We start from the raw sequence: 22,538 nt of genomic DNA on the forward strand, positions 1-22,538 counted from the left end.
TTTCCTTACCCGCTGGCTGCATGCTGGCTGCAATATTGGATTGAAGTTCATTCTCTGTCCTCCGTAGTACATGCCTGCACAAGGCAATCTTGCCTTGCGCAGGCGTGTACTATGGAGGACAGAGAATGAACTTCAATTATTATTATTATTATTATTTATTTATATAGCGCCATTAATTCCATGGTGCTGTACATGAGAAAGGGGTTACATATAGAGTTATAGATATCATTTACAGTAAACAAATTTACAGTGACAGACTGGTACAGAGGGGAGAGGACCCTGCCCTTGCGAACTTACATTCTATGGGAGGGCTCAATCCAATATTGCAGCCAGCATGCAGCCAGCAGGTAAGGAAAGGGTGAATCAGCCTCTATGGCTGAAGATTGTTCCCTCCAAATTCAGGTGACAGAGTCCCTTTAAACATGAGTTTCCAGCAATCGCGCAGGAAATCCGCCCATCGGTGACACCCATCACGTGATCGCAGGTCACCGATGGGTCGGCATGACAACCAGAGGTCTCATGGCTGTCACTGCCGGATTGCTATGAGCACTGCCCAATGGTTGGCGCTCAAAGCAAGTGAGTAATTCTGCAACATACAGGTGATCTGATCATCGCCTGATCAGAGCAACAGAGCTGATCGGGTTATGGCAACTTCTAGTCTCCCATGGAGACTATTAAAGCATGCCAAAAGTTAAAAAAAAAAAAAAGTCAAAACTCCAGAATTGTTTTTTTGGTGGCCGTGACATTGCATTAAAATGCAATAACGGGCGATCAAAAGACTGTATCTACACCAAAATGGTATCATTAAAAACATCAGCTCAGTGCACAAAAAATAAGCAGTCATCCAACCTGAGATCACGAAAAATGGAGATGCTACGGGTATCACAAAATGGCGCAATTTTTTTTGTTAAATATTAGAATTTTTTACACTTGACTACGTAGATTAAAAAAGAACTTAAACATGGTTGGTGTCTGTGAACTCCTAATGACCTGGACCTGGAGAATCATAATGGCAGGTCAGTTTTAGCATTTAGTGAACCTAGTAAAAAAAAAGCCAAACAAAAAAACAAGGGATTGCACTTTTTTTGCAATTTCACCACACTTGGAATTTTTTTCCCGTTTTTGAGTACACGACATGGTAAAACAAATGGTGTCGTTCAAAAGTACAACTCCTCCCGCAAAAAACAAGCCCTCAAATGGCCATTTTGACAGAAAAAAAAAATGTAAAAGTTATGGCTCTGGGAAGAAGGGAAGCAAAAAATGAAAATGCAAAACCAAAAATACCTCTGGTCGTTAAGGGCTTAAGCCTTTTTCGTCATATTTTTCTCTACTTTTGGTGATCACAAGCATTTCACAAATGGCTATCTAAGGCTACGTTCACATTTGCATTGTGCGGAGCTGTGTCGGCGACGCAACGCACAACGCAAACAAAAACGCATGCAAAATGCATTGTTTTGTGACGCATGCGTCCTTTTTTGGCATGATTTTGGACGCAAAAAAAAATGCAACTTGCTGCGTCCTCTGCGCCCTGACACTTGCGCCAAAAAAGACGCATGCGTCACAAAACGCAAGACAACGCATGTCCATGCGCCCCCATGTTAAATATAGGGGCGCATTACGCGTCGCCGCGGCTGCGCCCGACGCAGCCCCGCAAAACGCTAATGTGAACGTACCCTAACTTGAAATTAGTTGTGACAGTGGCATCCTATGACAGTGCAATATTTAAAAGGAGTCTGTCATCAGTTTTGGCATTGCAAAACTGCTGATGAAAGATGGGAGAGGCACACAAATAGATAAACATACCACCTCACTGTGCTGTTTTAAGGCGATGTGCACACGCTGCAGATTTGACTGTGGAATTTTCTGTTCAAATTCTGCATTTCTGGCAGAAAACGCAGGTCAGAATCTGCGCCTTTTTTTGGTATGTGCACACGTTGCAGATTTTTGTGCAGATTTCTTCCTTTTTTTAAGCCCTGCAAATTTCTATTATGGAATGGGTACAGAAACGCAGCAGATCTGCACAAAGAATTGACATGGTTCTTTTTTTAATCTGCTGCATTTTCAGTGCAGATTTTTCTGCACCATTAGCACAGCATTTTTTTGCCATTGATTTACATTGTACTGTAAATCACTTGCAGATCTGCAGCATTTCTGCATGGAAAAAAAAGCTGCAGATCTGCAGGAAATCTGCAACGTGTGCATATAGCCTTATTAAGTGCAGTAATCAAAGTGAAGCATGCTACTGGTATATGCTGCTCACAGAAGTGCTCCAAGTAAAGACCCTAAGGCCGGGATCACACATGCGAGAAACACGTCCGTGTCTCGCATGTGAAATCCAAGCTGTGGCGCCGACACTTCGGAGCGGAGCGTGCAGCTCCATGTGTTGCTATGCGGCCGCACGCTCCGCTCCGCAGTGCCGGCGCCAGAGCTTGGATTTCACATGCGAGACTCGGACGTGTTTCTAACATGTGTGATCCCGGCCTAATTATAAAAGTGCTCTCATCTCCTCAACTCCTTCCCTATTGAGTGACAGTTGTAGCGTTCACCCAGGAGCCTGCTACAGCTGTCACTCAAGAGTAGAGGAAAGGGATAAGGGTATGTGTCCACGATCAGGATGGCCGGCAGTTTAGTTTGAGCGGCAAACCCGCTCTGCGCTAAGCTCCGCCCCCTTCTGGGACGCGATGATGCCGGATGTGTTCATAGCACACATCCAGGATCATCGCACCTCATGCATAGGGGTGTTATACCTTGCGGCGACGCAAGGTATACGGACATGCTGCGATCTTAAGACGCGCCGCATGTCCGGAGTCCCAGGGCCGTCGCGTGCGTGTTACCACACATAGTGGAGACGGGATTTCATTAAATCTCCTCCACTATGCTGTAACATCTGGACGCTGCATCTCTATGCAGCGTCAAACACGCAGCGTTTCCTGCACGTGGAAACATACCCTAAGGAGCCCTGAACCACTTCTTTTGTCTTGGCACTTTCATTTTTACATCTTTCTTCCAAAAGTTATAACTGTTTCACTGTTGACATAGCCATATGAGTGTTTGTTTTGTGCAGGACAACTTCAAGTTTGGAATTACACTATTCGCTTTAACATACCATGTACTGGTTCCAAGTGCGATTAAATTGGCCTTCCCTCCCAAAAAAAAAACCCCCACAATTCCCGCCATTGCTTTTTGTATTTACGGCGTTCATTGTGCTGTAAAAGTGACCTCGCAATAGAATTCTTCAGGTCAATATAATTACGGTAATGCCAAACTTGTAAAGTTTTTTGTTGTTTTTTTTATATATATTAAAAACAGCAAAAGTTATTAATAGTGAAAAAATCATGCATTTTGTGAAAGAAAAAAAAAATGGTTCCAGTGTTTTCTAAGACCTATAAAGTTTTCATTTTGACAATTATCGGTCTGTGTGAAAGCTTGTTTTTTGCGTGGCAAGCCAAGGTTTTCATTGATACCATTTTAGGGTAGAGTCCACTTTTTTCACTTATTACAATTTTTAGCAAAGTTGTGGAGACCAATAAAAGCGCAATTCTGGGGTTTCAATTTAGCTATACGGCTTTTACCCCATGGATGAATTTAGACTGGACTTTTACAAACGATGCAGGACCAAAAATATTTATTATTTTTATTTCTTAATTTTTAATCAGAGGAAAAAGGGGGCAATTTAATTTTTTATATGTTTAAAAACTGTCTATTATGTTTTTTTAGTCTCCTTTGGGGACTTGAACCTGATAGTATTGCAGTATATAAAAACAAGCTATAGAATTGCAATATATAAAGGAAATCACAGCCACCTACGAATCCCAGCTGAAGACTAGTCTTCAAAGGTGTTTCATCAGGGCATGCACGGGGGCCTCCAAAGGACCCTCAGCTGTCATAACCCATTGGTAAATTGCATTTGTGTTGTGGGAAGGAACTAATAAGCGTGAGAAACAAAACCCCTCTTGATCGCACTTTAAAAATTGATGTCAGAGAATGACCGCAACATTTAAAATGTTAACAGCGGCAAATGGAGGTTGGCTAAGCTTGCTGCTTTTAGAGGCAGATGCTGGCTGTGTAAGACAGCCAGCATCTGCCTGTTATTATGAAAGTTTATCTCCTGAGTCCGCATCATACATATGAACGCTACACTGTACATAATATATCCAGTGTTGGGAAGGGGTTTAACCCTCCGTCACATACAATATTCGGACTAACGAGTTCACATACAATGTGCCTGTCAGGCGCCTGCTGGAAAAATACCTATAATATCTAATGTTTGCAATTTCAGTGCTCTAAAAGTGATCAGTGACCTTCATAGGGATGTCATAAAAGAGACTACACATAATCAGTTGCAAAAAAAAACATTTACTTAACATAAAACTAATAACTATGAAATACAAACTTTTCAAAACTCCCGCCAAATAGTCCCCAGTTCGACTCTCTCAAAAAAATGTACAAAGAAAATTTTTGAACACAAACTTACCGTATATACTCGAGTATAAGCCGACCCGAGTATAAGCCGACCCCCCTAATTTTGCCACAAAAAACTGGGAAAACTTATTGACTCGAGTATAAGCCTAGGGTGGAAATGCAGCATTTACCGGTGAATTTCAAAAATAAAAATAGATCATTATTTCCCCATAGCTGTGCCATATAGTGTTCTGCACCGTTCATATTTCCCCATAGGTGTGCCCCATATAGTGCTCTGCACCGTTCATTGTGCCCCCTAGCTGTGCCATATACGGTGCTCTGCACCGTTCATTGTGCCCCATAGATGTGCCATATACGGTGCTCTGCACCGTTCACTGTGCCCCATTGCTGTGCCATATACGGTGCTCTGCACCGTTCACTGTGCCCCATTGCTGTGCCATATACGGTGCTCTGCACCGTTCACTGTGCCCCATAGCTGTGCTGTGCCATATACGGTGCTCTGCACCGTTCACTGTGCCCCATTGCTGTGCCATATACGGTGCTCTGCACCGTTCACTGTGCCCCATAGCTGTGCTGTGCCATATACGGTGCTCTGCACCGTTCACTGTGCCCCATAGCTGTGCTGTGCCATATACGGTGCTCTGCACCGTTCACTGTGCCCCATAGCTGTGCTGTGCCATATACGGTGCTCTGCACCGTTCACTGTGCCCCATACATAGCTGTGCTGTGCCATATACGGTGCTCTGCACCGTTCACTGTGCCCCATAGCTGTGCTGTGCCATATACGGTGCTCTGCACCGTTCACTGTGCCCCATAGCTGTGCTGTGCCATATACGGTGCTCTGCACCGTTCACTGTGCCCCATAGCTGTGCTGTGCCATATACGGTGCTCTGCACCGTTCACTGTGCCCCATAGCTGTGCTGTGCCATATACGGTGCTCTGCACCGTTCACTGTGCCCCATACATAGCTGTGCTGTGCCATATACAGTGCTCTGCACCGTTCACTGTGCCCCATAGCTGTGCTGTGCCATATACGGTGCTCTGCACCGTTCACTGTGCCCCATAGCTGTGCTGTGCCATATACGGTGCTCTGCACCGTTCATTGTGCCCCCTAGCTGTGCCTTATACGGTGCTCTGCACCGTTCACTGTGCCCCATAGATGTTCCACATAAGTTTGTGCCGCCGCTGCCGCAATAAAGAAAAAAAAACACATACTCACCTCCCTTGATTGCAGCTCCCGGCGTCTCGTTCCGGCGCCTCCATCTTCCCGGCGTCTCTGCTCTGACTGATCAGGCAGAGGGCGCCGCGCACACTATATGCGTCATCGCGCCCTCTGCCTGAACAGTCAGAGAGCAGAGACGCCGGGAAGATGGAGGCGCCGGCCGGGAAGATGGATCGGCGCCCGGCGGCTGGAACGAGGACAGGTGAATATGCTATACTCACCTAGTCCTGGCGATCCTCGCGCTGTCCCCTCCTGTCTTCGGCGCTGCAGCTTCTTTCTCTATCAGCGGTCACCGGCACCGCTGATTAGAGAAATGAATAAGCGGCTCCGCCCCTATGGGAGGTGGAGCCGCTTATTCATTTCTGTAATGAGCGGTCCCACGTGACCGCTGAAGAGAGGAAGAAGCTGCAGCGCCGAAGCCCGTGGGACGGCAGGGACAGCGCGAGGATCGCTGGGACTAGGTAAGTATGCGTCAGCGCCCTCACCCCCTCACCCGCCGACCCCACCGCTACCGTGACTCGAGTATAAGCCGAGGGGGGCACTTTCAGCCCTAAAATTTGGGCTGAAAATCTCGGCTTATACTCGAGTATATACGGTAATTTTAAGGTACCTTAAGTACTATTAAAAACATATTCAATCAGAAGTAGATGCTGAGGTTTCCCCAGAAAAGTCACACTTGCAGAGCAAATAGCAAGAATTACACACCATTTTTGCATGTGTCAGGCAAATTGCTTTATGACATTTGAGACATTCATAATTTGAAAGCCTTCTGGTTCCGCTTTCCGTTTGGCAGGTGGTGCATCTCCTTCTTTTGTGAGGTGGTGCAGATGGTGACTTTTCACCATCATCTTCTGGGCGGAACCTTTTGAGCTGAACTTGAAGGCGAGAGGGGATACCGATTGTTTTTACGCTTCTCCTGCGTAGCTCTCCAAGTACTAGTTCATGGGCCAATTTTTTCAGATACAATCGTCTACGGAGTGGTTCAAGCTTGTTTTCAAGATAAATTACTTGTGAATTTATACCACCCAAATTCAACATAGCAAAAAATATGACCATTGGCCAGCGTTTGATGCTTCTGCTGACGTTGAAAGTGGAGCACATCTGATCTGCTGTATCCACACCCCCTTTGGTGGCATTGTAAAATGTAATTATCTCCGGTTTTTTTTCTGCCCCAGTCCCAGGATCGATGGCAGCATCATCAAGAAGTGTTGATAAAAGAAGTACGATTTTTTTGGCATGTGGTACATAGGAAACTAAAGCCTTTCCATTATGGAATGCAAACATACTGCTGTACTGTTGTCTCTCTTTCACACTTACAAACTGTGGCGGCAATTCCCTTTTGTTTTTTCTTACAGTTCCCACATATGACAGCTTCTGAATTTTCAGATAATCAATCAGATCACAACTTGTAAACCAATTGTCAGCTGTAATATTGCGACCCGATCCAAATAAGGGTTCAGCCAGTCTTTTTACAACATCAATGGGTTTGTTGCTCACACAGTAAGGACCTTCTGGTTGTTTTCCTGCATAAACTTCCAGGTTGTAAGTGTAGGTCTTACTGGCATCAACAAGGGCATAAATTTTTATTCCATATTTGTTTGGCTTTGATGGAATATATTGACGAAAGGCACATCTACCACGAAAACCAGGGAGCATTTCGTCAATAGTGAGATTCTCTCCAGGGTAATAACTTTGTTTACAGTTTACAACAAATCTTTGAAATATATCACGAATTGGAGCAAGTCGGTCATGTGTTTTGCGTTCGGTTCAGGTAGTTCTGTCGTCAAACCGAAGGCAACGAATTAGAATCTTGAATCTGTTTATGGACATAACAAGGCTAAATTTTTCAACTCCATCCCCATCTTTACCCCAAAGTTCCTCCAAACTTTGTCTATTTGCCCTATAAGCTCCTGCAAGGTACAGTAATCCAAAAAAAGCACGCAGTTCTATTTCATCTGTGGGCTTGATGGTTCTGTTGCAGATGTACTTGTCCTTTATAATGTCTATATATTGGTTGGTATATGTGACAATAGAGTCCAGAATGTCATCTGTAAATATACTGTTCCAGCATTCAACTGCAGTTTTTGCATTACGTGCAGTTCCTATTACTGCAGGAAGGTGAGTAATAATGTTTAAAGGTTCCCTACGTTTTTTCTGGAATGGCTTCTTGTTCCATTTAGTATTTTTATCTTTTCCAAATATAATATGATCCAACTTCTTCATCCTCACCACTGTCACCATCTTGCTCTGTTTCAGAATCCAGGACACATTCTTCCACCTCATCATGAGAATCAATCTCACTTTCCTCTCCTAAATCCTCATTCAGTGTGAGGTCTCTATCATCTAACAGCATGTTTGTTACTTCCTCAACATCAAGTTGTTTGGATAAATTGTACATTTTCCTCTCCATTTCAGCAGATAATCTGAAGCAAGAGAAGGAATATGTTAGGGAACTACTGTATATGCCTGAGCAGCACACTTTCTTTTATAAAATCTCCCTTATTTCTATGAAATATCCTCACATTTTGTGCTATACATTCATAAAACAAGCTAAATAAACTATTGTGATGAATAAAAACATAAAATACCAACCTTACTGAATGTGACGTATTCACATACAATGAGCCTGAGAGATCTGTGCAGCTATATCCTCTCCCCTGAAGCTCTGAAATCCAACTGTGATATCAGGTTTCACAGACCTTCAAGAGACAGGAGACTACCTGGAGGGAGGGGGTTTCCTCACAATCTGGTGAGGAAGGAGAAATGAAAGTAAAAGAGAAGCGCCTGTCAGATCAGTTGTATGTGACGGAGGGTTAAGTATTATTTCATACTTTAAGCCACCTTACAAGTGTTACTAATCTATGGGAGTCTGGGCCCTGCCACTGCCACAGAACATTCAAAAATCAGCTGCAATGTGCTGCTCAGAAGAATGCATATCACACAGAGCGTAGTGTGGGGGTTCATTACAAAGCCTATGGGTCCATACACAGCTCTGTACATGAGCTCACACACTTTCCACTGTGCACTGTTTTGTGTTTGTTCTGCATGAAGGAGCTGATTTTTTCAGCCTTTGAACAGTGCACTTGAGGCCTGTTTTTTGAGTTTAAGGCCTGTCCCACACGTCCAAATAATTCCGGTACCAGAAAAATCAGTACCGGAGTTATCCGTGTCCGTGTGCTCACGTGGCACATCAGTGTGGCACACGTGTGGCAGCCGTGTGCCGTCCGTGTCCATGTCCGTGTGCCGACTGGGTACCACACGCACCGGGTGCTTTGGATGCTGAATCCAGAATTCATTCTTTCTTCCCAGCAGTGTTCGCTGGAGAGAATGAAAAATCTTTTTTTTTTTTTTTTTGTTGTAAAAATAAAGTTCCTGGTTATCTCCCCCCTCCCTCCTCCTGTGCGCCCGCCCACTGGCATTAAAATACTTACCCAGCTCCCCCAATGACTCCTCTCAGCGTCGCAGCTCTTCCTGTATGAGCGGTCACGTGGTGCCGCTTATTACAGTGATGAATATGCGGCTCCACCCCTATGGGAGATAACCAGGAACTTTATTTTTACAACAAAAAAAAAAAAAAGATTTTTCATTCCTTCTCTCCAGCGAACGCTGCTGGAGAGAAGAAATGAATGGGGCTTCAGCACCACAAGCTGGGGGGACAGCGCTTACCGTAGCGCTGTCTCCTGCACGGCACACGGACTGCACACGGACAGCATCCGTGTGCGGTACGTGTTTTACACGGACCCATTGACTTTAATGGGTCCGTGTGATCCATGCACTCCCACGATCACTGACATGTCTCCGTGTTTTTCAAACGGACACACGATCCGTGAAAACACGCTGACATGTGCAGAGACACATTGATTTTAATGTGTCTACGTGAGTCAGTGTCTCCGGTACGTGAGGAAACGGTCACCTCACGTACCGGAGCCACTGACGTGTGAAACCGGCCTAAGGTGGTGGTGTCAGGACTCGGCCCTGTACTGATCAACAGCAAGTGAAAGGGAGCATAATACAGTTAAAAAAATAAATATGGTAGGTATACTTTAACCCTCAACTGGTGAGGTGGGATTTTTGTCATGCAACTGGTGATGTGGTGTTTCCTATACCCCAGTGATTAGATATCTCTTATTTTTACAGGAAATACAAAGATCACGTTTGTTTTAATTTTTTTCTTATTGGCGATTGATTACACATGAGTATAACAAATTTTTGACACCCACAAGTATCAGAAAATGTAATACTTTGATAAAAATAAAGAAGTTTTCAAAATTTGAAAATGTCTAAAAAAGAATTACTTGAGTGGTGATGTGGGGTTCAGCAAGGCCAAGACAGCACTTAGCGACAGCTAGCTCTGTTATGCATGGCCAGAAGAGAGAGGCCTTGACGACATCCTGTTGACAAGGAAATGGATGGAAGCTAGTGAGACACGTATCCTCATGCCAGCATTTTTCAATGAATGGCAGCCGAACAAAAATTCCCTAGGGTGTGGCCAACCCCACCTCACCAGTTGAGGGTTAATATGCAGATAGCTGAGAGCACTTCAGCATTAGGGACTAGTGATGAGCGAGTGTGTTCCTTACTCGAGATTTCAGAGCATGCTCGTGTGTTCTCAGAGTATCATGGGCGTGCTTGTAGATTATGTTTGTGTCCTCGCAGCTGCATGATTTGTGGCTGCTAGACAGCCTGAATACATTTGGGGATTCCCTAACAAACAGGCAATTCCTGCATGTATTCAGGCTATCTAGAAGCCAAAAATCATGCAGCTGCGGGGACACAAACATAATCTACGAGCACACCCAAGATACTCTGAGGACACCCGGGCATGCTCGGAAAACTCGAGTAACGAACACACTCGCTCATCATTATTAGGGACCGCTCTTGGAGCACATGCGGGAGTGGCAAATTACATTTTTGCATTCATTCTACTCGGTGACATTAAAGGGAACCTGTCACCTGAATTTGGTGGGACTGGTTTTGGGTCATATGGGCGGAGTTTTTGGGTGTTTGATTCACCCTTTCCTTACCCGCTGGCTGCAATATTGGATTGAAGTTCATTCTCTGTCCTCCATAGTACACCCCTGCACAAGGCAAGATTGCTTTGCGCAGGCGTGTACTATGGAGGACAGAGAATGAACTTCAATCCAATATTGCAGCCAGCATGCAGCCAGCGGGTAAGGAAAGGGTGAATCAAACACCCAAAAACTCCGCCCATATGACCCAAAACCAGTCCCGCCAAATTCAGGTGACAGAGTCCCTTTAAGGCTGTGTGCACACGTTGCTGTTTTTTCGCGGTTTTTCCTGATAAAAACGCCATAAAACCGCATACAATAAGCATCCCATCATTTAGAATGAATTCTGCATGTCTTGTGCACATGATGCGTTTTTTTCCGCGAAAAAAACGCATTGCGGTAAAAAACGCAGCATGTTCATCAATTTTGCGTTTTTTTTTGCGGATTTCCCACTACAAAATGCATTGGGAAATGTCCGGAAAAAAACGCATCAAAAATGCACCAAAAACGTGGCAAAAACGCATGCGGATTTCTTGCAGAAAATTTCAGGTTTTTTTCAGGAATTTTCTGCGAGAAATCCTGAACGTGTGCACAGTGAGTGATTACTTTTTACCCTGCAAACTGATCACAGAGGGAGTAACTAAATTACCGGTAATATGATTTTTTATATTTGGCAGGCACTTTAAATACCTGCATATTAGTGGGGGGCCATGTCCTGAGACCTCACCAATCAGAAGCGGATGTGCTGTAATCAAGACACTCCCGGCTCATGGAAAGGAGCACGCCTAATCATGAATCTGGAACAACCTCTGTGTACTACGCCAGAAGTCTCACTCCAGTAATATTTCTGGAGTTCAGAATTCCAGTGCTCATCATGAATTAGATTACCGTAGTTAGGCCACCCGTCTCGCTCCTCCTAATTTCGCAACATTTTTTGCGCATCTGTGAGTTGAACCTAAATTCTGCAACATTTCAAAGCTTTTAAGTCAGAATTCTGCTGCAAAACCTTTGATGAATTAGCTCCATTGTGCTCCTGTATACTGAGCTACACACTTTTCCGGGGGGCTAATGAAAAATTGACACAGGTCTCAGAACCTAGATCCCCACAAATCGGCAGGCATTTAAAGTATCTGCCAAATAAAAAATAAATAATCACATTCAAAGATTAGTTACTGTTATAGAGTGTACAAAGAATCCAGTCTATAAATGTAGTTTGCATTGGTTATCATTCTGAACTAGCAAGATAAACTGGAAATGCAACTTGAAAAGCTATAATTTGTGCTTGTGGAAATGACGATGTCTCATACTGAAACTCACAACAGCAAAAATTTGATCTTTTTCTAGTTTGAGAATGGAATAGTGGCTGCAGAGCCAAATGAATGGTTGTTCATATCATATTTACCATCTCTTTTACAATATTAGCTTATAAAGTTGAGTTTCTAATTTCTACTAAGGGCAAGGGGGCATGAGCTTTTCTCTGGGTTGTGTACTTTTTCCTTTGCGTGATATTAACCAATCATAAGTAGGAAGCGTCAAGCAGGAGGAAAAAAATAAGCCCAGACGTGGCTTTCTCTGTGTAAGACATGTAATGACACAGCACTGCTCCTACTGCCAACACCTACAGTGATTACAAGTGGAAGAGAGGAGCTGAGGTTTCTGTAATTACAAACACTTCTTGTAGCTCTCCTTTCATGACAGTCAGTGTAAGGGGAGGTGGAGTAGAGCAAAACTGGCAATGCTGCCAGAGGAGAGCTGCAAAAAGCGTTTATGATGACACACAGCTCTGCTCCACTCCCCTCCCAACAAGTAATAACTATAGGAGCAGGCAATGATAAAGCAGAGCAGGACTGAGTATCATTACAAGCACCTCTTGTGCTCATGGTAGTCAGTGTGGGTGGAGGAGAACATACACAGCAGCCTGTCCGACTAGACAGAGTTGTTTTATAAATCACAGAGGAAAGACAAAGTGCCTGCTAATTCAGAAGCTGACCTTCAGGCTAGTTTAGGATAAGTGCACTTAGTCTATAGTACATGTTGGGTGTTTTTCCCAAAGAATACTGTAACATCATCATTATCCACTTGGAGGCTAAAAATGTGTTCTGTCTGGAAGGTATGCAAGTGATTACCATTTGTACATGGCAAACTGCAGTCAACTGCGCTTTGCTATAAAGAAGGAAAACGCAATGACACGTGCAGTTTAGTTTTTTTAGTCTCTTATTTTTTTTTTTTTTTTTTTTAATAGGTCTCTATGGTGGACAGATGCCTAGCTAGTAGCTATCCATCATGACTGTGGGCACTGTCAAATGCTTACCTCCTGAGTGTGGGCAACAAACGCAATTTGTATCTAGCATTAAAGGGACACTGTCACCTGAATTTGGAGGGAACAATCTTCAGCCATGGAGGCGGGGTTTTGGGGTTTTTGATTCACCCTTTCCTTACCCGCTGGCTGCATGCTGGCTGCAATATTGGATTGAAGTTCATTCTCTGTCCTCCATAGTACACGCCTGCGCAAGGCAATCTTACCTCGCGCAGGCGTGTACTATGGAGGACAGAGAATGAACTTTAATCCAATATTGCAGCCAGCATGCAGCCAGCGGGTAAGGAAAGGGTGAATCAAACACCCCAAAACCCTGCCTCCATGGCTGAAGATTGTTCCCTCCAAATTCAGGTGACAGTGTCCCTTTAAACAACTCTGGTGGCAGGCTAGCTCCGGTGGAACAAAAGGATGGATTATTTTGAAATTCAGCTTCCTGATCACACACATTAGCATGTCAGCCAGTCCTACCAAAATCGGCAAACATTAATCTGATGTGTATTTGGGCTTTGAAGGGGTTATTCAGCATCTCTGACTTCTGCATGGATAGGTTAGCGGTAGCGATGAGCGCAAGTTCTCATTACTCGAGTTTGCCTAGGGTGCTCATTAATGCAAATTATTGTGGGTGTTGAGTGAGATGTTTGCGTCCCAGCTGCTGCATGTTCCACGAATGTTAGACAGCCACAAAATATGCGGGGATTGCCCGTGTTTGTCAGGCAATCCCCGCATGTTTTGTGGCTAACAGCTGCGGAACATGCGGCCGCGGGGATGTGAACATCTCACTCAAGCAGTCGCGCTACTTGGTGCATACCCAAGAACCCTCGGCAAACTTTAGTAACGAGCACTTGTGCCCATCACTACCGACATAGCATCCTTATGGATGTGCCATATCTGGGGTGGATGAAGATGGTGTTATTAGTCTGGGAAGGGGCCAATATCCATGGCCGATTACCAGCCTATTAATCTCAGCCCGTAGCTGTCTGCTTAGCCTATGTGGTTATTAAAAACATGAGGACCCCACGTCATTTTGTGTGGGTCATCTTTTTAATAACCAGTAATGGCTACGCAGACGGCTGTGAGCTTATTAATAGCCTGGGAAGATTTACTGATAGTGGTGCCTTCCCAGACTATTAAGATCAGCAGCCGCCCAGCTGTCTGATTTCCCTCAACTGGTTATTAAAAATAATGGGGACCCAAAGGCAGTTTTATTATTTAATATGTTTAAAAAGGCTAAACATCCTTTAGTGCCATTTGAATGAAACAAACTAAAGGGTGCCAGTTTATTATATGTAAGGGGCTTGTGACATGAAATATATACAGTACATCTATCTTATTTATTCTAGCTATCTATGACTGTATATAAGATTGCTTTACTACTTAGAAATTTAAAGAAAAAAAAAAGAAAGAAAATTTAAGAAATCCCTGCCAATGCACAAGAACGCTGAATACACGGACCATAGAAAGAAGAAATAGGTACAGATTGTCGAGCGAGTGCATGTACGGAATTCAAGTACCCCAACTGCACGTCACAGGTCAGTGTGCATGGGAGGGGGGAACCATTATAATGAAGAGCGGAGGCAGGGTTTTTTCCCCAGGTACGGCATCCCCAGGAGCCTGGAAGAAAGAGCCTCCACCATGGCATAAAGAAATACAAATCTCTTTCTCCACATCTAAACAGGAACTATGACTCATACAGGTGACTGGATTGACATTTCTATTACCTGTATGCCCATAGTAATACCTGAAAAGTGTCCCTGGGGGTGACAAGAGTCCATTTAAATGATATAGAATTACTGTATGTGAAAGCGCATTGCATATGGATGGTATTTGAGAAAAAAAACAAATTGTACTCACATGACACTCGTCCAACTTTTCAGGAATAACAGCGATTTTATTTACGCAGATGAGTGTGAGCTCTTACACGTCTCAATAGACCTTTATGAGCACCAACTGTCCTAGTAATGGGAAAGTTTTTATTCACCGTAGACAGATTTTACCCGTGAATTGAGAATTTTGAGCATTAATTATCAGTCCCGATGTATTACAGAGTTTCTTCTTTTCCCTTGTATTGTCAATTTCTGAGAAACAAATTACCGGTAAGATGACAATAACTCAAAGTGCTTTGTGCTTAAAACACTGGTCATTTTTGAACGCCTCAAAAAACTCTGTAATGGCAACATTGGCAATGACATAGGTTGCACAATCACTATGTGTCACAGCTACGTTGCAAAACAATACAAGTGAATCGGGTCGCATTGTGACAAGAAAGTAGAAAAGAAATCCTTCCGGGTCTCTTATCACTCCTTGGTTGTGGCAGCAATCTAGAGGTCGCAATGTGACCACATTCACTTCTATTATGCTGTGATGTAGCACTGACATATTGTGGTCTCTGACCGGTGTCATGGCCAAAGTCGCTGCGTAGCCCCAGCCTCAAGGTGACGACTGAGCAGACGTCTCCCCTGGGATAATACATTTGTGTGCTGGGAAAGGGCCAGTGGTCTCCATTAACACTTTGGCTGGGGTCACACAGGGTATCTCATGGTCCGTATACAGACCACAATGCCCGGACTGACGGCACGTATTGCCTCACATATACATGAGGTACGTTTGGGTCGGATGACCGGCGGTGAGGACACGCAATGCGGTCTGTATATGGCCAATGAAATACACTTGTGTGAACTAGGCCTTACGGTGACTAACTTTTCCCGCCATTTATTTGAACAACTTTATACACCATGTTGGGGGCCACAGCAAGTTACCAAGTGTGTCTCTGAGGTCGCCACTACATAGAAACGTCGCCATGTAGCGAAATATGAAGGGGTCTATGGCAGTAGCAAGCTTGGGACACATGCCACCTGCTCTCCTGACAGTGAGGGGTCCCCTGCAGCAGTGAATGAGGTCTGTCACTGAGCCTCCACCATGACAGGCACACAAAAGTGACACTAGTAGGTCACACTCTATGTCCCTGGGCAGGTGCCGGCGGATACACACACACACGATGAATGGCTGAGGAGCACACTATGACTCCCATTGTCACGGTGGGATCTCTGACACGGGCTATCGGGGTCCCTGTTGTTTGTGTACAGCAGTCACGTGGCTCCTGGCGGTCCGCGCATTACACCTCACATTCAGGACAATGGCAGCCGTCACCCCGGTAATGTACGGTGTGTCCGGCGTGCACTGGAGGCCGCTGTGGGATGTACCGTGAGCGCTCACCTCAGTACACACCACGCTGCTGCCTGCCCCGGGAACGTGCTGCTTCCCCAGCCGCTGCGACCATTCAGTGCGCTCTCAGCTGCCGCCTTCTCTCACAGACACCGGTTCCGTCTCCATCCACACGTCCATCCGCATATGCTCGGTCTGTAGCTCCCCGTGTCGCTAAGACCTCACGGCGCCGCCATGTTGTCACTGAGCGCGCCCCCGCCTGTGGTTTGTGTTCATGAGAGGAGAGGAGGGGGCGCTCGGGGGTCTCTGCTGCGCACACTGCTATCAATGAGACGATTCTTCCTGCCATATAGATGCCAACATTTACAGGTCTCATTTGTCAGCGCCCCCTATACAATTTCAGAGCCCCCATAAAATGCTAACCATCGGACCCCCACTATCCCTCTTTGTGGTATGTGCACTCAGAGTTTTAGTTCTGCCAAGTTTTTCTGCCTGTGGTCTTTTTCCTGAAGCGACATTTTTTGTGGGGTCTCCACTACCAGTGTCTTTTTTTTTCTATGATTTTACACCATGACTAGAGGAAGACCCCCGTGGATAAGATATGCTGCTCCATTTCGCCATTTCCGAACCCTGAAGCGGTAATATAAGCGACAAAAGACTGAGCACGTGCGCAGCAGTGTCGTTTTTATTATTTATTGTTATAGCGCCATTTATTCCATGGCGCTTTACATGTGGGGAGGGGTATACATAATAAAAACAAGTACAATAATCTTAAACAATACAAGTCACAACTGGTACAGGAGGAGAGAGGACCCTGCTCGCGAGGGCTCACAATCTACAAGTCGTTTTTACATTACATCTAATGCATATTACATCTAATACATACGGTACTTAGCAGCGCTGAAACAGACGTCGTGCAGATATATCTGTAGTTTTACAAGAGACGACGCTCAGGAAACGCTGCCTTTTTTTTCCTTAAAGGGAACCTGTCACCCCGTTTTTTGAGATTGAGATATAAATACTGTTAAATAGGGCCTGTGCTGTGCGTTACTATGGTGTATGTAGTGTACCCTGATTCCCCATGTATGCCGAGAAATACATTACCAAAGTCGGCGTTTTCGCCTGTCAATCAGGCTGGTCTGGTCAGGTGGGCGTGTTCACAGCGCTCTTTTCTTCCCCAGGTTTCCGTTGGTGGCGTAGTGGTGTGCGCATGTCCAAGGTCCGGATTCCCTGTGCCCACGTGAAGACACAGCGCGCGATCTGCGCTGTCATTCCTTTCATCGGTGCGGGCGGCCATCTTCCTGGGGCCGCGCGTGCGCAGATGTAGTGCTCTGCTGCACGGGGCTTCAGGAAAATGGCCGCGGGATGCCGCGCGTGCGCAGAAGAGATCGCGGCGGCCATTTTCCCAAAGCCGAGATGCAAACTCGGCTTTGGGAAAATGGCCGCCGCGATCTCTTCTGCGCACGCGCGGCATCCCGCGGCCATTTTCCTGAAGCCCCGTGCAGCAGAGCACTACATCTGCGCACGCGCGGCCCCAGGAAGATGGCCGCCCGCACCGATGAAAGGAATGACAGCGCAGATCGCGCGCTGTGTCTTCACGTGGGCACAGGGAATCCGGACCTTGGACATGCGCACACCACTACGCCACCAACGGAAACCTGGGGAAGAAAAGAACGCTGTGAACACGCCCACCTGACCAGACCAGCCTGATTGACAGGCGAAAACGCCGACTTTGGTAATGTATTTCTCGGCATACATGGGGAATCAGGGTACACTACATACACCATAGTAACGCACAGCACAGGCCCTATTTAACAGTATTTATATCTCAATCTCAAAAAACGGGGTGACAGGTTCCCTTTAAGTTGTTTTAGTGGGGTTTTTCCATGTTTCCCTTGTTTTTTGTGTTACGTTTCCTGAGTGCTTTCGCAATGTCTTTGGCAGCAGCAGGGGTTTTTTTCCGCATTTTTTTTCCAGCGTTTTTTTTGTTTTTTTTTACAGAATTTTCTGAACATTTTTTTAACTTTATTCAACAACCACATTTTAAACCAAAAATGATCAAACAGACACCCCACCGTTTTTCAGCTGTTTTTTAAGCCTTGACTTGTATAGAGTGTCATCAGAGTGGAAAACCCCTGAAGAATAGTCAGGTCACATCGTTTACCCTAGCAAACAGGCAATCTTCACGTGTTACGGCTATTGACCAGCCGCGAGATATGCAGGCGCCGCAGGGACTCAATAATATTTTTCGAGCACGCCGAAGGCACTCGGTTACCACACGAGCATGGTCAGATAACATAAAATCACCCCACCTCACATTCTCCCAATACAACCACCCAACCCCCCCCAAAAAAAAAAGAAATGTCAAGGAAAACATGAACAAAAGACTTCAGGAAACAAAAAAAAAACGTTAAGGGTATATTTCCACGTGCAGGAAACGCTGCGTGTTTGACGCTGCATAGAGACGCAGCGTCAAACACGCAGCGTCCAGATGTTACAGCATAGTGGAGGGGATTTAATTAAATCCCGTCTCCACTATGCGTGGTAACACGCACGCGGCGGCCCTGCGACTCCGGACATGCGGCGCGTCTTTTAAGATCGCAGCATGTCCGTATACCTTGCGGCGACGCTGCGTCGCCGCAAGGTATAACACAGGGCCCTATGCATGGGATGCGATGAACCCGGATGTGTGCAATGAACACATCTGGCATCATCACATCCCAGAAGGGGGCGGAGCTTAGCGCAGAGTGGGCTTGCCACTCCGACGAAACCGCCGGCCATCCTGATCGTGGACACATACCTTTACAAAAATGATTCAGGATAATAAAAGATAATAAAAAAAAAACCACAAATGTTTCCTGAAGTGGTTTCTGCTTGAAAAACTCATTTTTTAACTGCCTTAAAAAAAAAACATTGCGTGACCATATCTTTAGTGGGTTGTTTTACAATCATCAAATTACCTCAGAACTCATGTCATAAGGAAAAAGCCACAAGTCACACATGCTTTTATGAAGGTCTCACTCGGGCAGATTAAGAGTAGCCAAGGCCCCGGGCAGTTTAGTAGGCATGGCAACCCCCCAGGTACCCCGTGCTCTGGTGTATAGCACACCGTACAAATTTTTCCCTTATGTACTGTACTATAAACATCATAGCGCTATACATAATAGAGCAGGGGTCGGAGTTTAATTTTCCCAAGGGGCCACATGACAGGCCATGACTGTCTGCAGGCGGAACCAATAGGCTGAAATTAATTTTGATTAATATTACCATATAATTTTTTTTATATTAATTATTAATATTGAGCAGAATTAAGTATGCTGACATTCCCCGATATACAGTATGAGCATCCACATTGCCCCCTCAATCAGCAACCAAAGAGATCAACCTGTGAGGATGTAATACATGTAAGACGTAACCTAAAAAAAATAAAATTCTCTAGTTAATGAACCTACGAATATAGAGTGAGGGGGAAAAAGTGTTTGATAGACTGCCAATTTTGCAAGTTTTCCTACCTACAAAAGAATGGAGAGGTCTGTAATTTTTGTCGTAGGTATACTTCAACTGTGAGAGACAGTCTAAAAAAAAAAAAAGAGAGAAAATCACATTATATGATTTTTAAATAATTAAGTTGCATTTTATTGCATGAAAGAGGTATTTAATCGCCTATCAACCAGCAGGAATTCTGGCTCTCACAGACCTGTTAGTTTTTCTTTAAGAAGCCCTCCTACTCTGCACTCATTACCTGTATTGCACCTGTTTGAACTTGTTACCTGTATAAAACCTGTTATTTACATCTTTTACTAGCACTTGCGGATTACTGCAAAAAAAAAAAAAAATTTTTTTTCAAACTGAGTGTTTTTGGTTTTACTATTCTCTTTTGTGTCTTCAGGTTTCTTGGTGGTGTGTGAACATGTTCTTACAGACTTGTTCACTGTGCAAGTAGCCCATGTGTTCCTGTTTCCATAATTGTTCTCTTGTGTCTACAAGACTGGGGAGTTCCACCACTCCTCTTGGGCTATCTGCACAAAAGCTGTTCTACCCTGTATGCACACATGGATTTTTCCTCTCTGAACCCTGTTCACACAGGTAATATACAGATGATCAGGTTTTTAAATACATCAGATAGGGATTGCATACATTAGTTAGGACTGCTCTGATATGGGTATACCGTGAAGATTGGTAGAGCAGCTTAGTATACATTTTTTGCAAAAAACGTATCAACCAAATACCCTGTTATTTACATCTTTTACTAGCACTTGCGGATTACTGCAAAAAAAAAAAAAAAAAAAAATTTTTTTCAAACTGAGTGTTTTTGGTTTTACTATTCTCTTTTGTGTCTTCTGTATAAAACCTTGTAGATTGTGAGCCCTCGCGGGCAGGGTCCTCTCTCCTCCTGTTCCAGTTGTGACTTGTATTGTTCAAGATTATTGTACCTGGTTTTATTATGTATACCCCTCCTCACATGTAAAGCACCACAGAATAAATGGCGCTATAATAATACATAATAATAAAAGACAGCTGTCCACACAATCAATCACTCCGAACTCTCCACCATGGCCCAAACTAAAGAGCTGTCTAAGGACACTAGGGACAAAATTGTAGACCTGCACAAGGCTGGATGGGTTACAGGACAATAGGCAATCAGCTTGGTGAGAAGGCAAGAACTCTTGGCAAAATTATTAGAAAATGGAAGAAACACAAGATGACTGTCATTTTTACTCGGTCTGGGGCTCCATGCAAGATCTTGCCTTGTCGGGTAAGGATAATTATAATAAAGGCCTGGTATCAGCCCAAAACTACACAGTAGGACCTGGTCAATGACCTGAAGAGAGCTGGGACCACAGTCTCAAAAATTACCGTTAGTGTTGATCGAATAGCTTGGGATAAGTCACAATACATGCACGGAGAGCCTGTTTGTTGGGCTCTCCATGCATGTGTTGTGACTTTCACACAGCGCTCGACATATGTAGCTGTGGCACTGAACAGCTAATTATTGGGAGTGCTCCACGTATCCAGGTTCCCGATGCAGCTATTAGGTAAGCCCCATAGTTATTCGGATAAGTGCGTATCCGAAGCTGTTCGGTCAACGCTAATTACCGTTAGTAACACACTTCGCTGTCATGGGTTAAAATCCTACAGGGCACGCACACACATGTCCAGGCCCGTTGAAAGTTTGCTAATGACTATCCGGATGATCCAGAAGAGGAAAGGGAGAAGGTCAGATGGGACCAAAATAGAACTTTTTGGTATCAACTCCACTTGCCGTGTTTGGAGGAAGAAGGATGAGTACAAACCCAAGAACACCGTCCCAACCGTGAAGAATGGTGGTGGAAACATCATGCTTTGGGGGTGTTTTTCTGCAAACGGGATACTATGATTGCACCTTATTGAAGGGAGGATGAATGGGGTCAGGTATCACAAGATTTTGGCCAACAACCTTTTTACCTCAGAGCATTGAAGATGGGTTGTAGCCGAGTCTTACAGCATGACAATGACCTGACACACACAGGGCAACTAAGGAATGGCTCCGTATGAAGCATTTCAAGGTCCTGGAGTAGCCTAGAAAGTCTCCATACCTGAACCCAATAGAAAATCTTTGGAGAGAGCCGATACTCAATGTTGCCCAGTGACAGCTACAAAACCTGAAATATCTGGAGAAGATTTGTATGGAGGAGTGGGCCAAAATCGCTGCTGCAGTGTATGCAAACTTGGTCAAGAACTCTGTAATTGCAAACAAATGCTCTGTACCATATATTAAGTTCTGTTTTTCTAGTGAATCAAATACTTATTTAATTCAATTAAATGCAAATTAATTATGTAAAAATCATCCAATGTTATTTTCTGGATTTTTTTTTTAAAGATTCTCTCACAGTTGAAGTGTACCTACGATAAAAATTACAGACCTCTCCATTTGCAGGTGGGAAAACTTGCAAAATTGTCAGTGTATCAAATACTTTTTTTCCTCACTGTACCTCATAGTCATGTTTCTATGAACTATATATATATATTTATTTATATATACAGTATATATATATGTATATATATATACAGTTAGGTCCATATATATTTGGACAGAGACAACAGTTTTCTAATTTTTGTTATAGACATTACCACAATGAATTTTAAACAAAACAATTCAGATGCAGTTGAAGTTCAGACTTTCAGCTTTCATTTGAGGGTATCCACATTAAAATTGGATGAAGGGTTTAGGAGTTTCAGCTCCTTAACATGTGCCACCCTGTTTTTAAAGGGACCAAAAGTAATTGGACAATTGACTCCAAGGCTATTTCATAGACAGGTGTGGGCAATCCCTTCGCTATGTCATTCTCAAGCAGATAAAAGGCCTGGAGTTGATTTGAGGTGTAGTGCTTGCATTTGGAAGGTTTTGCTGTGAAGTAAACATGGG

At 44.3% G+C, this 22,538-nt stretch overlaps 1 protein-coding gene across 3 annotated transcripts in view; it reads right to left on the reverse strand.

Annotated features, from left to right (window-relative positions):
• Positions 1 to 16,395, reverse strand: part of SCML2 (Scm polycomb group protein like 2) — a 141,457-nt gene extending 125,062 nt beyond the window's left edge. Inside the window, exon 1 of one of the 3 annotated variants that reach the window (XM_069757331.1) lies at positions 16,184 to 16,393. The gene's annotated coding sequence lies outside the window, so the exon portion shown is untranslated. Of the gene's footprint in view, positions 1 to 16,183 lie in introns of all 3 variants that reach the window. The other 2 variants (XM_069757332.1, XM_069757333.1) reach the window with 2 other exon arrangements.
• Between the last annotated feature and the right edge of the window lie 6,143 nt (positions 16,396 to 22,538).

This window comes from Ranitomeya imitator, chromosome 3 (genome assembly GCF_032444005.1).
Source record: "Ranitomeya imitator isolate aRanImi1 chromosome 3, aRanImi1.pri, whole genome shotgun sequence".
NCBI classification, from domain to species: Eukaryota; Metazoa; Chordata; class Amphibia; order Anura; family Dendrobatidae; genus Ranitomeya; species Ranitomeya imitator.